Raw genomic sequence first — 24,239 nt, 5'->3', positions numbered from 1 at the left:
TTTGGGTGGATTTTTCAATTTTGAGGGTGGTCACGAATTATTGTCCTTTTCGCTCTAGGACGCATATTTAAGGAGATATGGCCAAAAGAAGTTTTTCATATAAAAATTTTAATTTTTTTAGGTTTTGGGTGGATTTTTCAATTTTGTGAGGGTGGTCACGAATTATCGTCCTTTTCGCTCTAGGACGCATATTTAAGGAGATATGGCCAAAAGAAGTTTTTCATATAAAAATTTCAATTTTTTTAGGTTTTGGGTGGATTTTTCAATTTTTTGAGGGTGGTCACCAATTACCGTCCTTTTCGCTCTAGGACGCTTAGTTTAGGAGATATGGCCAAAAGAAGTTTTTCATATAAAAATTTCAATTTTTTTAGGTTTTGGGTGGATTTTTCAATTTTTTGAGGGTGGTCACGAATTATCGTCCTTTTCGCTCTAGGACGCTTAGTTTAAGACGCTTAGTTTAGGACGCTTAGTTTAGGAGATATGGCCAAAAGAAGTTTTTCATATAAAAATTTCAATTTTTTTTTAGGTTTTGGGTGGATTTTTCAATTTTGAGGGTGGTCACGAATTATAGTCCTTTTCGCTCTAGGACGCGTATTTAAGGAGATATGGCCAAAAGAAGTTTTTCATATAAAAATTTCAATTTTTTTAGCTTTTGGGTGGATTTTTCAATTTTTTTTTGAGGGTGGTCACGAATTATCGTCCTTTTCGCTCTAGGACTCATATTTAAGGAGATATGGCCAAAAGAAGTTTTTCATATAAAAATTTCAATTGTTTTAGGTTTTGGGTGGATTTTTCAATTTTGAGGGTGGTCACGAATTATTGTCCTTTTCGCTCTAGGACGCATATTTAAGGAGATATGGCCAGAAGAAGTGTTTCATATAAAAATTTCAATTTTTTTAGGTTTTGGGTGGATTTTTCAATTTTTTGAGGGTGGTCACAAATTACCGTCCTTTTCGCTCTAGGACGCTTAGTTTAGGAGATATGGCCAAAAGAAGTTTTTCATATAAAAATTTCAATTTTTTTAGGTTTTGGGTGGATTTTTCAATTTTTTGAGGGTGGTCACGAATTATTGTCCTTTTCGCTCTAGGACGCATATTTAAGGAGATATGGCCAAAAGAAGTTTTTCATATAAAAAATTCAATTTTTTTAGATTTTGGGTGGATTTTTCAATTTTTTGAGAGTGGTCAAGAATTATCGTCCTTTTTGCTCTAGGAGGCATATTTAAGGAGATATGGCCAAAAGAAGTTTTTCATATAAAAATTAGAATTTTTTAGGTTTTGGGTGGATTTTTCAATTTTTTGAGGGTGGTCACGAATTATCGTCCTTTTCGCTCTAGGACGCATATTTAAGGAGATATGGCCAAAAGAAGTTTTTCATATAAAAATTTCAATTTTTTTAGATTTTGGGTGGATTTTTCAATTTTTTGAGAGTGGTCACGAATTATCGTCCTTTTTGCTCTAGGAGGCATATTTAAGGAGATATGGCCAAAAGAAGTTTTTCATATAAAAATTTCAGTTTTTTTAGGTTTTGGGTGGATTTTTCAATTTTTTATGGTATTCACGAATTATAGTCCTTTTCGCTCTAGGACGCATATTTAAGGAGATATGGCCAAAAGAAGTTTTTCATATAAAAATTTCAATTTTTTTTTAGGTTTTGGGTGGATTTTTCAATTTTTTGAGGGTGGTCACGAATTATAGTCCTTTTCGCTCTAGGACGCATATTTAAGGAGATATGGCCAAAAGAAGTTTTTCATATAAAAATTAGAATTTTTTAGGTTTTGGGTGGATTTTTCAATTTTTTGAGGGTGGTCACGAATTATCGTCCTTTTCGCTCTAGGACGCATATTTAAGGAGATATGGCCAAAAGAAGTTTTTCATATAAAAATTTAAATTTTTTTAGGTTTTGGGTGGATTTTTCAATTTTTTGAGGGTGGTCACGAATTATAGTCCTTTTCGCTCTAGGACGCATATTTAAGGAGATATGGCCAAAAGAAGTTTTTCATATAAAAATTTCAATTTTTTTTAGGTTTTGGGTGGATTTTTCAATTTTGAGGGTGGTCACGAATTATTGTCCTTTTCGCTCTAGGACGCATATTTAAGGAGATATGGCCAAAAGAAGTTTTTCATATAAAAATTTCAATTTTTTTAGGTTTTGGGTGGATTTTTTAATTTTGTGAAGGTGGTCACGTATTATCGTCCTTTTCGCTCTAGGACGCATATTTAAGGAGATATGGCCAAAAGAAGTTTTTCATATAAAAATTTCAATTTTTTTTTAGGTTTTGGGTGGATTTTTCAATTTTTTGAGGGTGGTCACGAATTATAGTCCTTTTCGCTCTAGGACGCATATTTAAGGAGATATGGCCAAAAGAAGTTTTTCATATAAAAATTTCAATTTTTTTAGCTTTTGGGTGGATTTTTCAATTTTTTGAGGATGGTCATGAATTATTGTCCTTTTCGCTCTAGGACGCATATTTAAGGAGATATGACCAAAAGCAGTTTTTCATATAAAAATTTAAATTTGTTTAGGTTTTGGGTGGATTTTTCAATTTTTTGAGGGTGGTCACGACTTATCGTCCTTTTCGCTCTAGGTCGCATATTTAAGGAGATATGGCCAAAAGAAGTTTTTCATATAAAAATTTCAATTTTTTTAGCTTTTGGGTGGGTTTTTCAATTTTGAGGGTGGTCACGAATTATTTTCCTTTTCGCTCTAGGACGCATATTTAAGGAGATATGGCCAAAAGAAGTTTTTCATATAAAAATTTCAATTTTTTTTAGGTTTTGGGTGGATTTTTCAATTTTGAGGGTGGTCACGAATTATTGTCCTTTTCGCTCTAGGACGCATATTTAAGGAGATATGGCCAAAAGAAGTTTTTCATATAAAAATTTTAATTTTTTTAGGTTTTGGGTGGATTTTTCAATTTTGTGAGGGTGGTCACGAATTATCGTCCTTTTCGCTCTAGGACGCATATTTAAGGAGATATGGCCAAAAGAAGTTTTTCATATAAAAATTTCAATTTTTTTAGGTTTTGGGTGGATTTTTCAATTTTTTGAGGGTGGTCACCAATTACCGTCCTTTTCGCTCTAGGACGCTTAGTTTAGGAGATATGGCCAAAAGAAGTTTTTCATATAAAAATTTCAATTTTTTTAGGTTTTGGGTGGATTTTTCAATTTTTTGAGGGTGGTCACGAATTATCGTCCTTTTCGCTCTAGGACGCTTAGTTTAAGACGCTTAGTTTAGGACGCTTAGTTTAGGAGATATGGCCAAAAGAAGTTTTTCATATAAAAATTTCAATTTTTTTTTAGGTTTTGGGTGGATTTTTCAATTTTGAGGGTGGTCACGAATTATAGTCCTTTTCGCTCTAGGACGCGTATTTAAGGAGATATGGCCAAAAGAAGTTTTTCATATAAAAATTTCAATTTTTTTAGCTTTTGGGTGGATTTTTCAATTTTTTTTTGAGGGTGGTCACGAATTATCGTCCTTTTCGCTCTAGGACTCATATTTAAGGAGATATGGCCAAAAGAAGTTTTTCATATAAAAATTTCAATTGTTTTAGGTTTTGGGTGGATTTTTCAATTTTGAGGGTGGTCACGAATTATTGTCCTTTTCGCTCTAGGACGCATATTTAAGGAGATATGGCCAGAAGAAGTGTTTCATATAAAAATTTCAATTTTTTTAGGTTTTGGGTGGATTTTTCAATTTTTTGAGGGTGGTCACAAATTACCGTCCTTTTCGCTCTAGGACGCTTAGTTTAGGAGATATGGCCAAAAGAAGTTTTTCATATAAAAATTTCAATTTTTTTAGGTTTTGGGTGGATTTTTCAATTTTTTGAGGGTGGTCACGAATTATTGTCCTTTTCGCTCTAGGACGCATATTTAAGGAGATATGGCCAAAAGAAGTTTTTCATATAAAAAATTCAATTTTTTTAGATTTTGGGTGGATTTTTCAATTTTTTGAGAGTGGTCAAGAATTATCGTCCTTTTTGCTCTAGGAGGCATATTTAAGGAGATATGGCCAAAAGAAGTTTTTCATATAAAAATTAGAATTTTTTAGGTTTTGGGTGGATTTTTCAATTTTTTGAGGGTGGTCACGAATTATCGTCCTTTTCGCTCTAGGACGCATATTTAAGGAGATATGGCCAAAAGAAGTTTTTCATATAAAAATTTCAATTTTTTTAGATTTTGGGTGGATTTTTCAATTTTTTGAGAGTGGTCACGAATTATCGTCCTTTTTGCTCTAGGAGGCATATTTAAGGAGATATGGCCAAAAGAAGTTTTTCATATAAAAATTTCAGTTTTTTTAGGTTTTGGGTGGATTTTTCAATTTTTTATGGTATTCACGAATTATAGTCCTTTTCGCTCTAGGACGCATATTTAAGGAGATATGGCCAAAAGAAGTTTTTCATATAAAAATTTCAATTTTTTTAGGTTTTGGGTGGATTTTTCAATTTTTTGAGGGTGGTCACGAATTATAGTCCTTTTCGCTCTAGGACGCATATTTAAGGAGATATGGCCAAAAGAAGTTTTTCATATAAAAATTTAAATTTTTTTAGCTTTTGGGTGGATTTTTCAATTTTTTGAGGGTGGTCACGAATTATCGTCCTTTTCGCTCTAGGACGCATATTTAAGGAGATATGGCCAAAAGCAGTTTTTCATATAAAAATTTCAATTTTTTAGGTTTTGGGTGGATTTTTCAATTTTTTGAGGGTGATCACGAATTATCGTCCTTTTCGCTCTAGGACGCTTAGTTTAGGAGATATGGCCAAAAGAAGTTTTTCATATAAAAATTTCAATTTTTTTAGGTTTTGGGTGTATTTGTCAATTTTTTGAGGGTGGTCACGAATTATCGTCCTTTTCGCTCTAGGACGCTTAGTTTAGGAGATATGGCCAAAAGAAGTTTTTCATATAAAAATTTCATTTTTTTTAGGATTTGGGTGAATTTTTCAATTTTTTGAGGGTGGTCACGAATTATCGTCCTTTTCGCTCTAGGACGCATATTTAAGGAGATATGGCCAAAAGAAGTTTTTCATATAAAAATTTTTATGGTATTCACGAATTATAGTCCTTTTCGCTCTAGGACGCATATTTAAGGAGATATGGCCAAAAGAAGTTTTTCATATAAAAATTTCAATTTTTTTAGGTTTTGGGTGGATTTTTCAATTTTTTGAGGGTGGTCACGAATTATAGTCCTTTTCGCTCTAGGACGCATATTTAAGGAGATATGGCCAAAAGAAGTTTTTCATATAAAAATTTAAATTTTTTTAGCTTTTGGGTGGATTTTTCAATTTTTTGAGGGTGGTCACGAATTATCGTCCTTTTCGCTCTAGGACGCATATTTAAGGAGATATGGCCAAAAGCAGTTTTTCATATAAAAATTTCAATTTTTTAGGTTTTGGGTGGATTTTTCAATTTTTTGAGGGTGATCACGAATTATCGTCCTTTTCGCTCTAGGACGCTTAGTTTAGGAGATATGGCCAAAAGAAGTTTTTCTATAAAAATTTCAATTTTTTTAGGTTTTGGGTGTATTTGTCAATTTTTTGAGGGTGGTCACGAATTATCGTCCTTTTCGCTCTAGGACGCTTAGTTTAGGAGATATGGCCAAAAGAAGTTTTTCATATAAAAATTTCATTTTTTTTAGGATTTGGGTGAATTTTTCAATTTTTTGAGGGTGGTCACGAATTATCGTCCTTTTCGCTCTAGGACGCATATTTAAGGAGATATGGCCAAAAGAAGTTTTTCATATAAAAATTAGAATTTTTTAGGTTTTGGGTGGATTTTTCAATTTTTTGAGGGTGGTCACGAATTATCGTCCTTTTCGCTCTAGGACGCATATTTAAGGAGATATGGCCAAAAGAAGTTTTTCATATAAAAATTTCAATTTTTTTAGATTTTGGGTGGATTTTTCAATTTTTTGAGAGTGGTCACGAATTATCGTCCTTTTTGCTCTAGGAGGCATATTTAAGGAGATATGGCCAAAAGAAGTTTTTCATATAAAAATTTCAGTTTTTTTAGGTTTTGGGTGGATTTTTCAATTTTTTATGGTATTCACGAATTATAGTCCTTTTCGCTCTAGGACGCATATTTAAGGAGATATGGCCAAAAGAAGTTTTTCATATAAAAATTTCAATTTTTTTAGGTTTTGGGTGGATTTTTCAATTTTTTGAGGGTGGTCACGAATTATAGTCCTTTTCGCTCTAGGACGCATATTTAAGGAGATATGGCCAAAAGAAGTTTTTCATATAAAAATTTAAATTTTTTTAGCTTTTGGGTGGATTTTTCAATTTTTTGAGGGTGGTCACGAATTATCGTCCTTTTCGCTCTAGGACGCATATTTAAGGAGATATGGCCAAAAGCAGTTTTTCATATAAAAATTTCAATTTTTTAGGTTTTGGGTGGATTTTTCAATTTTTTGAGGGTGATCACGAATTATCGTCCTTTTCGCTCTAGGACGCTTAGTTTAGGAGATATGGCCAAAAGAAGTTTTTCATATAAAAATTTCAATTTTTTTAGGTTTTGGGTGTATTTGTCAATTTTTTGAGGGTGGTCACGAATTATCGTCCTTTTCGCTCTAGGACGCTTAGTTTAGGAGATATGGCCAAAAGAAGTTTTTCATATAAAAATTTCATTTTTTTTAGGATTTGGGTGAATTTTTCAATTTTTTGAGGGTGGTCACGAATTATCGTCCTTTTCGCTCTAGGACGCATATTTAAGGAGATATGGCCAAAAGAAGTTTTTCATATAAAAATTTTTATGGTATTCACGAATTATAGTCCTTTTCGCTCTAGGACGCATATTTAAGGAGATATGGCCAAAAGAAGTTTTTCATATAAAAATTTCAATTTTTTTAGGTTTTGGGTGGATTTTTCAATTTTTTGAGGGTGGTCACGAATTATAGTCCTTTTCGCTCTAGGACGCATATTTAAGGAGATATGGCCAAAAGAAGGTTTTCATATAAAAATTTAAATTTTTTTTGCTTTTGGGTGGATTTTTCAATTTTTTGAGGGTGGTCACGAATTATCGTCCTTTTCGCTCTAGGACGCATATTTAAGGAGATATGGCCAAAAGCAGTTTTTCATATAAAAATTTCAATTTTTTAGGTTTTGGGTGGATTTTTCAATTTTTTGAGGGTGATCACGAATTATCGTCCTTTTCGCTCTAGGACGCTTAGTTTAGGAGATATGGCCAAAAGAAGTTTTTCATATAAAAATTTCAATTTTTTTAGGTTTTGGGTGTATTTGTCAATTTTTTGAGGGTGGTCACGAATTATCGTCCTTTTCGCTCTAGGACGCTTAGTTTAGGAGATATGGCCAAAAGAAGTTTTTCATATAAAAATTTCATTTTTTTTAGGATTTGGGTGAATTTTTCAATTTTTTGAGGGTGGTCACGAATTATCGTCCTTTTCGCTCTAGGACGCATATTTAAGGAGATATGGCCAAAAGAAGTTTTTCATATAAAAATTTTTATGGTATTCACGAATTATAGTCCTTTTCGCTCTAGGACGCATATTTAAGGAGATATGGCCAAAAGAAGTTTTTCATATAAAAATTTCAATTTTTTTAGGTTTTGGGTGGATTTTTCAATTTTTTGAGGGTGGTCACGAATTATAGTCCTTTTCGCTCTAGGACGCATATTTAAGGAGATATGGCCAAAAGAAGTTTTTCATATAAAAATTTAAATTTTTTTAGCTTTTGGGTGGATTTTTCAATTTTTTGAGGGTGGTCACGAATTATCGTCCTTTTCGCTCTAGGACGCATATTTAAGGAGATATGGCCAAAAGCAGTTTTTCATATAAAAATTTCAATTTTTTAGGTTTTGGGTGGATTTTTCAATTTTTTGAGGGTGATCACGAATTATCGTCCTTTTCGCTCTAGGACGCTTAGTTTAGGAGATATGGCCAAAAGAAGTTTTTCTATAAAAATTTCAATTTTTTTAGGTTTTGGGTGTATTTGTCAATTTTTTGAGGGTGGTCACGAATTATCGTCCTTTTCGCTCTAGGACGCTTAGTTTAGGAGATATGGCCAAAAGAAGTTTTTCATATAAAAATTTCATTTTTTTTAGGATTTGGGTGAATTTTTCAATTTTTTGAGGGTGGTCACGAATTATCGTCCTTTTCGCTCTAGGACGCATATTTAAGGAGATATGGCCAAAAGAAGTTTTTCATATAAAAATTAGAATTTTTTAGGTTTTGGGTGGATTTTTCAATTTTTTGAGGGTGGTCACGAATTATCGTCCTTTTCGCTCTAGGACGCATATTTAAGGAGATATGGCCAAAAGAAGTTTTTCATATAAAAATTTCAATTTTTTTAGATTTTGGGTGGATTTTTCAATTTTTTGAGAGTGGTCACGAATTATCGTCCTTTTTGCTCTAGGAGGCATATTTAAGGAGATATGGCCAAAAGAAGTTTTTCATATAAAAATTTCAGTTTTTTTAGGTTTTGGGTGGATTTTTCAATTTTTTATGGTATTCACGAATTATAGTCCTTTTCGCTCTAGGACGCATATTTAAGGAGATATGGCCAAAAGAAGTTTTTCATATAAAAATTTCAATTTTTTTAGGTTTTGGGTGGATTTTTCAATTTTTTGAGGGTGGTCACGAATTATAGTCCTTTTCGCTCTAGGACGCATATTTAAGGAGATATGGCCAAAAGAAGTTTTTCATATAAAAATTTAAATTTTTTTAGCTTTTGGGTGGATTTTTCAATTTTTTGAGGGTGGTCACGAATTATCGTCCTTTTCGCTCTAGGACGCATATTTAAGGAGATATGGCCAAAAGCAGTTTTTCATATAAAAATTTCAATTTTTTAGGTTTTGGGTGGATTTTTCAATTTTTTGAGGGTGATCACGAATTATCGTCCTTTTCGCTCTAGGACGCTTAGTTTAGGAGATATGGCCAAAAGAAGTTTTTCATATAAAAATTTCAATTTTTTTAGGTTTTGGGTGTATTTGTCAATTTTTTGAGGGTGGTCACGAATTATCGTCCTTTTCGCTCTAGGACGCTTAGTTTAGGAGATATGGCCAAAAGAAGTTTTTCATATAAAAATTTCATTTTTTTTAGGATTTGGGTGAATTTTTCAATTTTTTGAGGGTGGTCACGAATTATCGTCCTTTTCGCTCTAGGACGCATATTTAAGGAGATATGGCCAAAAGAAGTTTTTCATATAAAAATTTTTATGGTATTCACGAATTATAGTCCTTTTCGCTCTAGGACGCATATTTAAGGAGATATGGCCAAAAGAAGTTTTTCATATAAAAATTTCAATTTTTTTAGGTTTTGGGTGGATTTTTCAATTTTTTGAGGGTGGTCACGAATTATAGTCCTTTTCGCTCTAGGACGCATATTTAAGGAGATATGGCCAAAAGAAGGTTTTCATATAAAAATTTAAATTTTTTTTGCTTTTGGGTGGATTTTTCAATTTTTTGAGGGTGGTCACGAATTATCGTCCTTTTCGCTCTAGGACGCATATTTAAGGAGATATGGCCAAAAGCAGTTTTTCATATAAAAATTTCAATTTTTTAGGTTTTGGGTGGATTTTTCAATTTTTTGAGGGTGATCACGAATTATCGTCCTTTTCGCTCTAGGACGCTTAGTTTAGGAGATATGGCCAAAAGAAGTTTTTCTATAAAAATTTCAATTTTTTTAGGTTTTGGGTGTATTTGTCAATTTTTTGAGGGTGGTCACGAATTATCGTCCTTTTCGCTCTAGGACGCTTAGTTTAGGAGATATGGCCAAAAGAAGTTTTTCATATAAAAATTTCATTTTTTTTAGGATTTGGGTGAATTTTTCAATTTTTTGAGGGTGGTCACGAATTATCGTCCTTTTCGCTCTAGGACGCATATTTAAGGAGATATGGCCAAAAGAAGTTTTTCATATAAAAATTTCAATTTTTTTAGGTTTTGGGTGGATTTTTAAATTTTTTGAGGGTGGTCACGAATTATTGTCCTTTTCGCTCTAGGACGCATATTTAAGGAGATATGGCCAAAAGAAGTTTTTCATATAAAAATTTCAACTTTTTTAGGTTTTGGGTGGATTTTTCAATTTTTTGAGGGTTGTCACGAATTATCGTCCTTTTCGCTCTAGGACGCATATTTAAGGAGATATTGCCAAAAGAAGTTTTTCATATAAAAATTTCATTTTTTTTAGGGTTTGGGTGAATTTTTCAATTTTTTGAGGGTGGTCACGAATTATCGTCCTTTTCGCTCTAGGACGCTTAGTTTAGGAGATATGGCCAAAAGAAGTTTTTCTATAAAAATTTCAATTTTTTTAGGTTTTGGGTGTATTTGTCAATTTTTTGAGGGTGGTCACGAATTATCGTCCTTTTCGCTCTAGGACGCTTAGTTTAGGAGATATGGCCAAAAGAAGTTTTTCATATAAAAATTTCATTTTTTTTAGGATTTGGGTGAATTTTTCAATTTTTTGAGGGTGGTCACGAATTATCGTCCTTTTCGCTCTAGGACGCATATTTAAGGAGATATGGCCAAAAGAAGTTTTTCATATAAAAATTAGAATTTTTTAGGTTTTGGGTGGATTTTTCAATTTTTTGAGGGTGGTCACGAATTATCGTCCTTTTCGCTCTAGGACGCATATTTAAGGAGATATGGCCAAAAGAAGTTTTTCATATAAAAATTTCAATTTTTTTAGGTTTTGGGTGGATTTTTCAATTTTGAGGGTGGTCACGAATTATCGTCCTTTTCGCTCTAGGACGCATATTTAAGGAGATATGGCCAAAAGAAGTTTTTCATATAAAAATTTCAATTTTTTTTTAGGTTTTGGGTGGATTTTTCAATTTTTTGAGGGTGGTCACGAATTATAGTCCTTTTCGCTCTAGGACGCATATTTAAGGAGATATGGCCAAAAGAAGTTTTTCATATAAAAATTTCAATTTTTTTAGCTTTTGGGTGGATTTTTCAATTTTTTGAGGATGGTCATGAATTATTGTCCTTTTCGCTCTAGGACGCATATTTAAGGAGATATGACCAAAAGCAGTTTTTCATATAAAAATTTCAATTTGTTTAGGTTTTGGGTGGATTTTTCAATTTTTTGAGGGTGGTCACGCATTATTGTCCTTTTCGCTCTAGGACGCATATTTAAGGAGATATGGCCAAAAGAAGTTTTTTAATATAAAAATTTCAAATTTTTGGTTTTGGATGGGTTTTTCAATTTTTTGAGGGTGGTCACGAATTATTGTCCTTTTCGCTCTAGGACGCATATTTAAGGAGATATGGCCAAAAGCAGTTTTTCATATAAAAATTTCAATTTTTTTAGGTTTTGGCTAGGACGCTTAGTTTAGGAGATATGGCCAAAAGAAGTTTTTCATATAAAAATTTCAATTTTTTTAGGTTTTGGGTGGATTTTTCAATTTTTTGAGGGTGGTCACGAATTATCGTCCTTTTCGCTCTAGGACGCTTAGTTTAGGAGATATAGCCAAAAGAAGTTTTTCATATAAAAATTTAATTTGTTTTAGGATTAGGGTGAATTTTTAAATTTTTTGAGGGTGGTCACGAATTATCGTCCTTTTCGCTCTAGGACGCATATTTAAGGAGATATGGCCAAAAGAAGTTTTTCATATAAAAATTTCAATTTTTTTAGGTTTTGGGTGGATTTTTAAATTTTTTGAGGGTGGTCACGAATTATTGTCCTTTTCGCTCTAGGACGCATATTTAAGGAGATATGGCCAAAAGAAGTTTTTCATATAAAAATTTAAATTTTTTAGGTTTTGGGTGGATTTTTCAATTTTTTGAGGGTGGTCACGAATTATCGTCCTTTTCGCTCTAGGACGCATATTTAAGGAGATATGGCCAAAAGCAGTTTTTTATATAAAAATTTCAATTTTTTTAGGTTTTGGGTGGATTTTTCAATTTTTTGAGGTGGTCACGAATTATCGTCCTTTTCGCTCTAGGACGCATATTTAAGGAGATATGGCCAAAAGAAGTTTTTCATATAAAAATTTCAATTTTTTTAGGTTTTGGGTGGATTTTTCAATTTTTTGAGGGTGGTCACGAATTATCGTCCTTTTCGCTCTAGGACGCATATTTAAGGAGATATGGCCAAAAGCAGTTTTTCATATAAAAATTTCATTTTTTTTAGGTTTTGGGTGGATTTTTCAATTTTTTGAGGGTGGTCACGAATTATCGTCCTTTTCGCTCTAGGACGCATATTTAAGGAGATATGGCCAAAAGAAGTTTTTCATATAAAAATTTCAATTTTTTTAGGTTTTGGGTGGATTTTTCAATTTTGAGGGTGGTCACGAATTATTGTCCTTTTCGCTCTAGGACGCATATTTAAGGAGATATGGCCAAAAGAAGTTTTCCATATAAACATTTCATTTTTTTAGGTTTTGGGTGGATTTTTCAATTTTTTGATGGTGGTCACGAATTATTGTCCTTTTCGCTCTAGGACGCATATTTAAGGAGATATGGCCAAAAGCAGTTTTTCATATAAAAATTTCATTTTTTTAGGTTTTGGGTGGATTTTTCAATTTTTTGAGGGTGGTCACGAATTATCGTCCTTTTCGCTCTAGGACGCATATTTAAGGAGATATGGCCAAAAGAAGTTTTTCATATAAAAATTTCAGTTTTTTTAGGTTTTGGGTGGATTTTTAAATTTTTTGAGGGTGGTCACCAATTACCGTCCTTTTCGCTCTAGGACGCTTAGTTTAGGAGATATGGCCAAAAGAAGTTTTTCATATAAAAATTTCAATTTTTTTAGGTTTTGGGTGGATTTTTCAATTTTTTGAGGGTGGTCACGAATTATCGTCCTTTTCGCTCTAGGACGCTTAGTTTAGGAGATATGGCCAAAAGAAGTTTTTCATATAAAAATTTCAATTTTTTTAGGTTTTGGGTGGATTTTGCAATTTTTTGAGGGTGGTCACGAATTATCGTCCTTTTCGCTCTAGGACGCATATTTAAGGAGATATGGCCAAAAGAAATTTTTCATATAAAAATTTCAATTTTTTTAGGTTTTGGGTGGATTTTTCAATTTTTTGAGGGTGGTCACGAATTATTGTCCTTTTTCGCTCTAGGACGCATATTTAAGGAGATATGGCCAAAAGCAGTTTTTTATATAAAAATTTCAATTTTTTTAGGTTTTGGGTGGATTTTTCAATTTTTTGAGGGTGGTCACGAATTATCGTCCTTTTCGCTCTAGGACGCATATTTAAGGAGATATGGCCAAAAGAAGTTTTTCATATAAAAATTTCAATTTTTTTAGGTTTTGGGTGGATTTTTCAATTTTTTGAGGGTGGTCACGACTTATCGTCCTTTTCGCTCTAGGTCGCATATTTAAGGAGATATGGCCAAAAGAAGTTTTTCATATAAAAATTTCAATTTTTTTAGCTTTTGGGTGGGTTTTTCAATTTTGAGGGTGGTCACGAATTATTTTCCTTTTCGCTCTAGGACGCATATTTAAGGAGATATGGCCAAAAGAAGTTTTTCATATAAAAATTTCAATTTTTTTTAGGTTTTGGGTGGATTTTTCAATTTTGAGGGTGGTCACGAATTATTGTCCTTTTCGCTCTAGGACGCATATTTAAGGAGATATGTCCAAAAGAAGTTTTTCATATAAAAATTTTAATTTTTTTAGGTTTTGGGTGGATTTTTCAATTTTGTGAGGGTGGTCACGAATTATCGTCCTTTTCGCTCTAGGACGCATAGTTAAGGAGATATGGCCAAAAGAAGTTTTTCATATAAAAATTTAAATTTTTTTAGGTTTTGGGTGGATTTTTCAATTTTTTGAGGGTGGTCACGAATTATACTCCTTTTCGCTCTAGGACGCATATTTAAGGAGATATGGCCAAAAGAAGTTTTTCATATAAAAATTTCAATTTTTTTAGGTTTTTGGTGGATTTTTCAATTTTTTGAGGGTGGTCACGAATTATCGCCCCTTTCGCTCTAGGACGCATATTTAAGGAGATATGGCCAAAAGAAGTTTTTCATATAAAAATTTCAATTTTTTTAGGTTTTGGGTGGATTTTTCAATTTTTTGAGGGTGGTCACCAATTACCGTCCTTTTCGCTCTATGACGCTTAGTTTAGGAGATATGGCCAAAAGAAGTTTTTCATATAAAAATTTCAATTTTTTTAGGTTTTGGGTGGATTTTTCAATTTTTTGAGGGTGGTCACGAATTATCGTCCTTTTCGCTCTAGGACGCTTAGTTTAGGAGATATAGCCAAAAGAAGTTTTTCATATAAAAATTTAATTTTTTTTAGGATTTGGGTGAATTTTTAAATTTTTTGAGGGTGGTCACGAATTATCGTCCTTTTCGCTCTAGGACGCATATTTAAGGAGATATGGCCAAAAGAAGTTTTTCATATAAAAATTTCAATATTTTTAGGTTTTGGGTGGATTTTTAAATTTTTTGAGGGTGGTCACGAATTATTGTCCTTTTCGCTCTAGGACGCATATTTAAGGAGATATGGCCAAAAGAAGTTTTTCATATAAAAATTTAAATTTTTTAGGTTTTGGGTGGATTTTTCAATTTTTTGAGGGTGGTCACGAATTATCGTCCTTTTCGCTCTAGGACGCATATTTAAGGAGATATGGCCAAAAGCAGTTTTTTATATAAAAATTTCAATTTTTTTAGGTTTTGGGTGGATTTTTCAATTTTTTGAGGGTGGTCACGAATTATCGTCCTTTTCGCTCTAGGACGCATATTTAAGGAGATATGGCCAAAAGAAGTTTTTCATATAAAAATTTCAATTTTTTTAGGTTTTGGGTGGATTTTTAAATTTTTTGAGGGTGGTCACGAATTATTGTCCTTCTCGCTCTAGGACGCATATTTAAGGAGATATGGCCAAAAGAAGTTTTTCATATAAAAATTTCAATTTTTTTAGGTTTTGGGTGGATTTTTCAATTTTTTGAGGGTGGTCACGAATTATCGTCCTTTTCGCTCTAGGACGCTTAGTTTAGGAGATATTGCCAAAAGAAGTTTTTCATATAAAAATTTCATTTTTTTAGTGTTTGGGTGAATTTTTCAATTTTTTGAGGGTGGTCACGAATTATAGTCCTTTTCGCTCTAGGACGCATATTTAAGGAGATATGGCCAAAAGAAGTTTTTCATATAAAAATTTCAATTTTTTTAGGTTTTGGGTGGATTTTTCAATTTTTTGAGGGTGGTCACGAATTATTGTCCTTTTCGCTCTAGGACGCATATTTAAGGAGAAAAGCAGTTTTTTATATAAAAATTTCAATTTTTTTTGGTTTTGGATGGATTTTTCAATTTTTTGAGGGTGGTCACGAATTATCGTCCTTTTCGCTCTAGGACGCATATTTAAGGAGATATGGCCAAAAGAAGTTTTTCATATAAAAATTTCAATTTTTTTAGGTTTTGGGTGGATTTTTCAATTTTTTGAGGGTGGTCACGAATTATTGTCCTTTTCGCTATAGGACGCTTAGTTTAGGAGATATGGCCAAAAGAAGTTTTTCATATAAAAATTTAATTTATTTTAGGGTTTGGGTGGATTTTTAAATTTTTTGAGGGTGGTCACGAATTATTGTCCTTTTCGCTCTAGGACGCATATTTAAGGAGATATGGCCAAAAGCAGTTTTTCATATAAAAATTTAAATTTTTTTAGATTTTGGGTGGATTTTTAAATTTTTTGAGGGTGGTCACGAATTATTGTCCTTTTCGCTCTAGGACGCATATTTAAGGAGATATGGCCAAAAGCAGTTTTTCATATAAAAATTTTAATTTTTTTAGGTTTTGGGTGGATTTTTCAATTTTGTGAGGGTGGTCACGAATTATCGTCCTTTTCGCTCTAGGACGCATATTTAAGGAGATATGGCCAAAAGAAGTTTTTCATATAAAAATTTAAATTTTTTTAGGTTTTGGGTGGATTTTTCAATTTTTTGAGGGTGGTCACGAATTATAGTCCTTTTCGCTCTAGGACGCATATTTAAGGAGATATGGCCAAAAGAAGTTTTTCATATAAAAATTTCAATTTTTTTAGGTTTTTGGTGGATTTTTCAATTTTTTGAGGGTGGTCACGAATTATCGCCCTTTTCGCTCTAGGACGCATATTTAAGGAGATATGGCCAAAAAAAGTTTTTCATATAAAAATTTCAATTTTTTTAGGTTTTGGGTGGATTTTTCAATTTTTTGAGGGTGGTCACCAATTACCGTCCTTTTCGCTCTAGGACGCTTAGTTTAGGAGATATGGCCAAAAGAAGTTTTTCATATAAAAATTTAATTTATTTTAGGGTTTGGGTGAATTTTTCAATTTTTTGAGGGTGGTCACGAATTATCGTCCTTTTCGCTCTAGGACGCATATTTAAGGAGATATGGCCAAAAGAAGTTTTTCATATAAAAATTTCAATTTTTTAGGTTTTGGGTGGATTTTTAAATTTTTTGAGGGTGGTCACGAATTATCGCCCTTTTCGCTCTAGGACGCATATTTAAGGAGATATGGCCAAAAGAAGTTTTTCATATAAAAATTTCAATTTTTTTAGGTTTTGGGTAGATTTTTCAATTTTTTGAGTGTGGTCACCAATTACCGTCCTTTTCGCTCTAGGACGCTTAGTTTAGGAGATATGGCCAAAAGAAGTTTTTCATATAAAAATTTAATTTATTTTAGGGTTTGGGTGAATTTTTCAATTTTTTGAGGGTGGTCACGAATTATCGTCCTTTTCGCTCTAGGACGCATATTTAAGGAGATATGGCCAAAAGAAGTTTTTCATATAAAAATTTCAATTTTTTAGGTTTTGGGTGGATTTTTAAATTTTTTGAGGGTGGTCACGAATTATTGTCCTTTTCGCTCTAGGACGCATATTTAAGGAGATATGGCCAAAAGCAGTTTTTCATATAAAAATTTAAATTTTTTTAGGTTTTGGGTGGATTTTTAAATTTTTTGAGGGTGGTCACGAATTATTGTCCTTTTCGCTCTAGGACGCATATTTAAGGAGATATGGCCAAAAGCAGTTTTTCATATAAAAATTTCAATTTTTTTAGGTTTTGGGTGAATTTTTCAATTTTTTGAGGGTGGTCACGAATTATCGTCCTTTTCGCTCTAGGACGCATATTTAAGGAGATATGGCCAAAAGAAGTTTTTCATATAAAAATTTCATTTTTTTTTAGGTTTTGGGTGGATTTTGCAATTTTTTGAGGGTGGTCACGAATTATCGTCCTTTTCGCTCTAGGACGCATATTTAAGGAGATATGGCCAAAAGCAGTTTTTCATATAAAAATTTCATTTTTTTTAGGTTTTGGGTGGATTTTTCAATTTATTGAGGGTGGTCACGAATTATCGTCCTTTTCGCTCTAGGACGCATATTTAAGGAGATATGGCCAAAAGAAGTTTTTCATATAAAAATTTCAATTTTTTTAGGTTTTGGGTGGATTTTTCAATTTTTTGAGGGTGTTCACGAATTATCGTCCTTTTCGCTCTAGGACGCTTAGTGTAGGAGATATGGCCAAAAGAAGTTTTTCATATAAAAATTTCAATTTTTTTAGGTTTTGGGTGGATTTTTCAATTTTTTGAGGGTGGTCACGAATTATCGTCCTTTTCGCTCTAGGACGCATATTTAAGGAGATATGGCCAAAAGCAGTTTTTCATATAAAAATTTCATTTTTTTTAGGTTTTGGGTGGATTTTTCAATTTTTTGAGGGTGGTCACGAATTATCGTCCTTTTCGCTCTAGGACGCATATTTAAGGAGATATGGCCAAAAGAAGTTTTTCATATAAAAATTTCAATTTTTTTAGGTTTTGGGTGGATTTTTCAATTTTGAGGGTGGTCACGAATTATTGTCCTTCTCGCTCTAGGACGCATATTTAAGGAGATATGGCCAAAAGAAGTTTTTCATATAAAAATTTCAATTTTTTTAGGTTTTGGGTGGATTTTTCAATTTTTTGAGGGTGGTCACGAATTATCGTCCTTTTCGCTCTATGACGCTTAGTTTAGGAGATATTGCCAAAAGAAGTTTTTCATATAAAAATTTCATTTTTTTAGGGTTTGGGTGAATTTTTCAATTTTTTGAGGGTGGTCACGAATTATAGTCCTTTTCGCTCTAGGACGCATATTTAAGGAGATATGGCCAAAAGCAGTTTTTCATATAAAAATTTCAATTTTTTTAGGTTTTGGGTGAATTTTTCAATTTTTTGAGGGTGGTCACGAATTATCGTCCTTTTCGCTCTAGGACGCATATTTAAGGAGATATGGCCAAAAGAAGTTTTTCATATAAAAATTTCATTTTTTTTTAGGTTTTGGGTGGATTTTGCAATTTTTTGAGGGTGGTCACGAATTATCGTCCTTTTCGCTCTAGGACGCATATTTAAGGAGATATGGCCAAAAGCAGTTTTTCATATAAAAATTTCATTTTTTTTAGGTTTTGGGTGGATTTTTCAATTTATTGAGGGTGGTCACGAATTATCGTCCTTTTCGCTCTAGGACGCATATTTAAGGAGATATGGCCAAAAGAAGTTTTTCATATAAAAATTTCAATTTTTTTAGGTTTTTGGTGGATTTTTCAATTTTTTGAGGGTGGTCACGAATTATCGCCCTTTTCGCTCTAGGACGCATATTTAAGGAGATATGGCCAAAAGAAGTTTTTCATATAAAAATTTCAATTTTTTTAGGTTTTGGGTGGATTTTTCAATTTTTTGAGGGTGGTCACCAATTACCGTCCTTTTCGCTCTAGGACGCTTAGTTTAGGAGATATGGCCAAAAGAAGTTTTTCATATAAAAATTTCAATTTTTTTAGGTTTTGGGTGGATTTTTCAATTTTTTGAGGGTGGTCACGAATTATCGTCCTTTTCGCTCTAGGACGCATATTTAAGGAGATATGGCCAAAAGCAGTTTTTTATATAAAAATTTCAATTTTTTTAGGTTTTGGGTGAATTTTTCAATTTTTTGAGGGTGGTCACGAATTATCGTCCTTTTCGCTCTAGGACGCATATTTAAGGAGATATGGCCAAAAGAAGTTTTTCATATAAAAATTTCATTTTTTTTTAGGTTTTGGGTGGATTTTGCAATTTTTTGAGGGTGGTCACGAATTATCGTCCTTTTCGCTCTAGGACGCATATTTAAGGAGATATGGCCAAAAGCAGTTTTTCATATAAAAATTTCATTTTTTTTAGGTTTTGGGTGGATTTTTCAATTTATTGAGGGTGGTCACGAATTATCGTCCTTTTCGCTCTAGGACGCATATTTAAGGAGATATGGCCAAAAGAAGTTTTTCATATAAAAATTTCAATTTTTTTAGGTTTTTGGTGGATTTTTCAATTTTTTGAGGGTGGTCACGAATTATCGCCCTTTTCGCTCTAGGACGCATATTTAAGGAGATATGGCCAAAAGAAGTTTTTCATATAAAAATTTCAATTTTTTTAGGTTTTGGGTGGATTTTTCAATTTTTTGAGGGTGGTCACCAATTACCGTCCTTTTCGCTCTAGGACGCTTAGTTTAGGAGATATGGCCAAAAGAAGTTTTTCATATAAAAATTTCAATTTTTTTAGGTTTTGGGTGGATTTTTCAATTTTTTGAGGGTGGTCACGAATTATCGTCCTTTTCGCTCTAGGACGCTTAGTTTAGGAGATATAGCCAAAAGAAGTTTTTCATATAAAAATTTAATTTTTTTTAGGATTTGGGTGAATTTTTAAATTTTTTGAGGGTGGTCACGAATTATCGTCCTTTTCGCTCTAGGACGCATATTTAAGGAGATATGGCCAAAAGAAGTTTTTCATATAAAAATTTCAATTTTTTTAGGTTTTGGGTGGATTTTTAAATTTTTTGAGGGTGGTCACGAATTATTGTCCTTTTCGCTCTAGGACGCATATTTAAGGAGATATGGCCAAAAGAAGTTTTTCATATAAAAATTTAAATTTTTTAGGTTTTGGGTGGATTTTTCAATTTTTTGAGGGTGGTCACGAATTATCGTCCTTTTCGCTCTAGGACGCATATTTAAGGAGATATGGCCAAAAGCAGTTTTTTATATAAAAATTTCAATTTTTTTAGGTTTTGGGTGGATTTTTCAATTTTTTGAGGGTGGTCACGAATTATCGTCCTTTTCGCTCTAGGACGCATATTTAAGGAGATATGGCCAAAAGCAGTTTTTTATATAAAAATTTCAATTTTTTTAGGTTTTGGGTGGATTTTTCAATTTTTTGAGGGTGGTCACGAATTATTGTCCTTCTCGCTCTAGGACGCATATTTAAGGAGATATGGCCAAAAGAAGTTTTTCATATAAAAATTTCAATTTTTTTAGGTTTTGGGTGGATTTTTCAATTTTTTGAGGGTGGTCACGAATTATCGTCCTTTTCGCTCTAGGACGCTTAGTTTAGGAGATATTGCCAAAAGAAGTTTTTCATATAAAAATTTCATTTTTTTAGGGTTTGGGTGAATTTTTCAATTTTTTGAGGGTGGTCACGAATTATAGTCCTTTTCGCTCTAGGACGCATATTTAAGGAGATATGGCCAAAAGAAGTTTTTCATATAAAAATTTCAATTTTTTTAGGTTTTGGGTGGATTTTTCAATTTTTTGAGGGTGGTCACGAATTATTGTCCTTTTCGCTCTAGGACGCATATTTAAGGAGATATGGCCAAAAGCAGTTTTTCATATAAAAATTTCAATTTTTTTAGGTTTTGGGTGAATTTTTCAATTTTTTGAGGGTGGTCACGAATTATCGTCCTTTTCGCTCTAGGACGCATATTTAAGGAGATATGGCCAAAAGAAGTTTTTCATATAAAAATTTCATTTTTTTTTAGGTTTTGGGTGGATTTTGCAATTTTTTGAGGGTGGTCACGAATTATCGTCCTTTTCGCTCTAGGACGCATATTTAAGGAGATATGGCCAAAAGCAGTTTTTCATATAAAAATTTCATTTTTTTTAGGTTTTGGGTGGATTTTTCAATTTATTGAGGGTGGTCACGAATTATCGTCCTTTTCGCTCTAGGACGCATATTTAAGGAGATATGGCCAAAAGAAGTTTTTCATATAAAAATTTCAATTTTTTTAGGTTTTTGGTGGATTTTTCAATTTTTTGAGGGTGGTCACGAATTATCGCCCTTTTCGCTCTAGGACGCATATTTAAGGAGATATGGCCAAAAGAAGTTTTTCATATAAAAATTTCAATTTTTTTAGGTTTTGGGTGGATTTTTCAATTTTTTGAGGGTGGTCACCAATTACCGTCCTTTTCGCTCTAGGACGCTTAGTTTAGGAGATATGGCCAAAAGAAGTTTTTCATATAAAAATTTCAATTTTTTTAGGTTTTGGGTGGATTTTTCAATTTTTTGAGGGTGGTCACGAATTATCGTCCTTTTCGCTCTAGGACGCTTAGTTTAGGAGATATAGCCAAAAGAAGTTTTTCATATAAAAATTTAATTTTTTTTAGGATTTGGGTGAATTTTTAAATTTTTTGAGGGTGGTCACGAATTATCGTCCTTTTCGCTCTAGGACGCATATTTAAGGAGATATGGCCAAAAGAAGTTTTTCATATAAAAATTTCAATTTTTTTAGGTTTTGGGTGGATTTTTAAATTTTTTGAGGGTGGTCACGAATTATTGTCCTTTTCGCTCTAGGGCGCATATTTAAGGAGATATGGCCAAAAGAAGTTTTTCATATAAAAATTTAAATTTTTTAGGTTTTGGGTGGATTTTTCAATTTTTTGAGGGTGGTCACGAATTATCGTCCTTTTCGCTCTAGGACGCATATTTAAGGAGATATGGCCAAAAGCAGTTTTTTATATAAAAATTTCAATTTTTTTAGGTTTTGGGTGGATTTTTCAATTTTTTGAGGGTGGTCACGAATTATCGTCCTTTTCGCTCTAGGACGCATATTTAAGGAGATATGGCCAAAAGCAGTTTTTTATATAAAAATTTCAATTTTTTTAGGTTTTGGGTGGATTTTTCAATTTTTTGAGGGTGGTCACGAATTATTGTCCTTCTCGCTCTAGGACGCATATTTAAGGAGATATGGCCAAAAGAAGTTTTTCATATAAAAATTTCAATTTTTTTAGGTTTTGGGTGGATTTTTCAATTTTTTGAGGGTGGTCACGAATTATCGTCCTTTTCGCTCTAGGACGCTTAGTTTAGGAGATATTGCCAAAAGAAGTTTTTCATATAAAAATTTCATTTTTTTAGGGTTTGGGTGAATTTTTCAATTTTTTGAGGGTGGTCACGAATTATAGTCCTTTTCGCTCTAGGACGCATATTTAAGGAGATATGGCCAAAAGAAGTTTTTCATATAAAAATTTCAATTTTTTTAGGTTTTGGGTGGATTTTTCAATTTTTTGAGGGTGGTCACGAATTATTGTCCTTTTCGCTCTAGGACGCATATTTAAGGAGATATGGCCAAAAGCAGTTTTTCATATAAAAATTTCAATTTTTTTAGGTTTTGGGTGAATTTTTCAATTTTTTGAGGGTGGTCACGAATTATCGTCCTTTTCGCTCTAGGACGCATATTTAAGGAGATATGGCCAAAAGAAGTTTTTCATATAAAAATTTCATTTTTTTTTAGGTTTTGGGTGGATTTTGCAATTTTTTGAGGGTGGTCACGAATTATCGTCCTTTTCGCTCTAGGACGCATATTTAAGGAGATATGGCCAAAAGCAGTTTTTCATATAAAAATTTCATTTTTTTTAGGTTTTGGGTGGATTTTTCAATTTATTGAGGGTGGTCACGAATTATCGTCCTTTTCGCTCTAGGACGCATATTTAAGGAGATATGGCCAAAAGAAGTTTTTCATATAAAAATTTCAATTTTTTTAGGTTTTTGGTGGATTTTTCAATTTTTTGAGGGTGGTCACGAATTATCGCCCTTTTCGCTCTAGGACGCATATTTAAGGAGATATGGCCAAAAGAAGTTTTTCATATAAAAATTTCAATTTTTTTAGGTTTTGGGTGGATTTTTCAATTTTTTGAGGGTGGTCACCAATTACCGTCCTTTTCGCTCTAGGACGCTTAGTTTAGGAGATATGGCCAAAAGAAGTTTTTCATATAAAAATTTCAATTTTTTTAGGTTTTGGGTGGATTTTTCAATTTTTTGAGGGTGGTCACGAATTATCGTCCTTTTCGCTCTAGGACGCTTAGTTTAGGAGATATAGCCAAAAGAAGTTTTTCATATAAAAATTTAATTTTTTTTAGGATTTGGGTGAATTTTTAAATTTTTTGAGGGTGGTCACGAATTATCGTCCTTTTCGCTCTAGGACGCATATTTAAGGAGATATGGCCAAAAGAAGTTTTTCATATAAAAATTTCAATTTTTTTAGGTTTTGGGTGGATTTTTAAATTTTTTGAGGGTGGTCACGAATTATTGTCCTTTTCGCTCTAGGACGCATATTTAAGGAGATATGGCCAAAAGAAGTTTTTCATATAAAAATTTAAATTTTTTAGGTTTTGGGTGGATTTTTCAATTTTTTGAGGGTGGTCACGAATTATCGTCCTTTTCGCTCTAGGACGCATATTTAAGGAGATATGGCCAAAAGCAGTTTTTTATATAAAAATTTCAATTTTTTTAGGTTTTGGGTGGATTTTTCAATTTTTTGAGGGTGGTCACGAATTATTGTCCTTCTCGCTCTAGGACGCATATTTAAGGAGATATGGCCAAAAGAAGTTTTTCATATAAAAATTTCAATTTTTTTAGGTTTTGGGTGGATTTTTCAATTTTTTGAGGGTGGTCACGAATTATCGTCCTTTTCGCTCTAGGACGCATATTTAAGGAGATATGGCCAAAAGCAGTTTTTTATATAAAAATTTCAATTTTTTTAGGTTTTGGGTGGATTTTTCAATTTTTTGAGGGTGGTCACGAATTATTGTCCTTCTCGCTCTAGGACGTATATTTAAGGAGATATGGCCAAAAGAAGTTTTTCATATAAAAATTTCAATTTTTTTAGGTTTTGGGTGGATTTTTCAATTTTTTGAGGGTGGTCACGAATTATCGTCCTTTTCGCTCTAGGACGCTTAGTTTAGGAGATATTGCCAAAAGAAGTTTTTCATATAAAAATTTCATTTTTTTAGGGTTTGGGTGAATTTTTCAATTTTTTGAGGGTGGTCACGAATTATAGTCCTTTTCGCTCTAGGACGCATATTTAAGGAGATATGGCCAAAAGAAGTTTTTCATATAAAAATTTCAATTTTTTTAGGTTTTGGGTGGATTTTTCAATTTTTTGAGGGTGGTCACGAATTATTGTCCTTTTCGCTCTAGGACGCATATTTAAGGAGATATGGCCAAAAGCAGTTTTTCATATAAAAATTTCAATTTTTTTAGGTTTTGGGTGAATTTTTCAATTTTTTGAGGGTGGTCACGAATTATCGTCCTTTTC

The sequence above is a fragment of the Haematobia irritans genome, unplaced genomic scaffold (genome assembly GCF_050003625.1).
Source record: "Haematobia irritans isolate KBUSLIRL unplaced genomic scaffold, ASM5000362v1 scaffold_20, whole genome shotgun sequence".
Taxonomy (NCBI): domain Eukaryota; kingdom Metazoa; phylum Arthropoda; class Insecta; order Diptera; family Muscidae; genus Haematobia; species Haematobia irritans.
The sequence above is the reverse complement of the archived record's forward strand: the minus strand, read 5'-3'. Positions refer to the sequence as shown.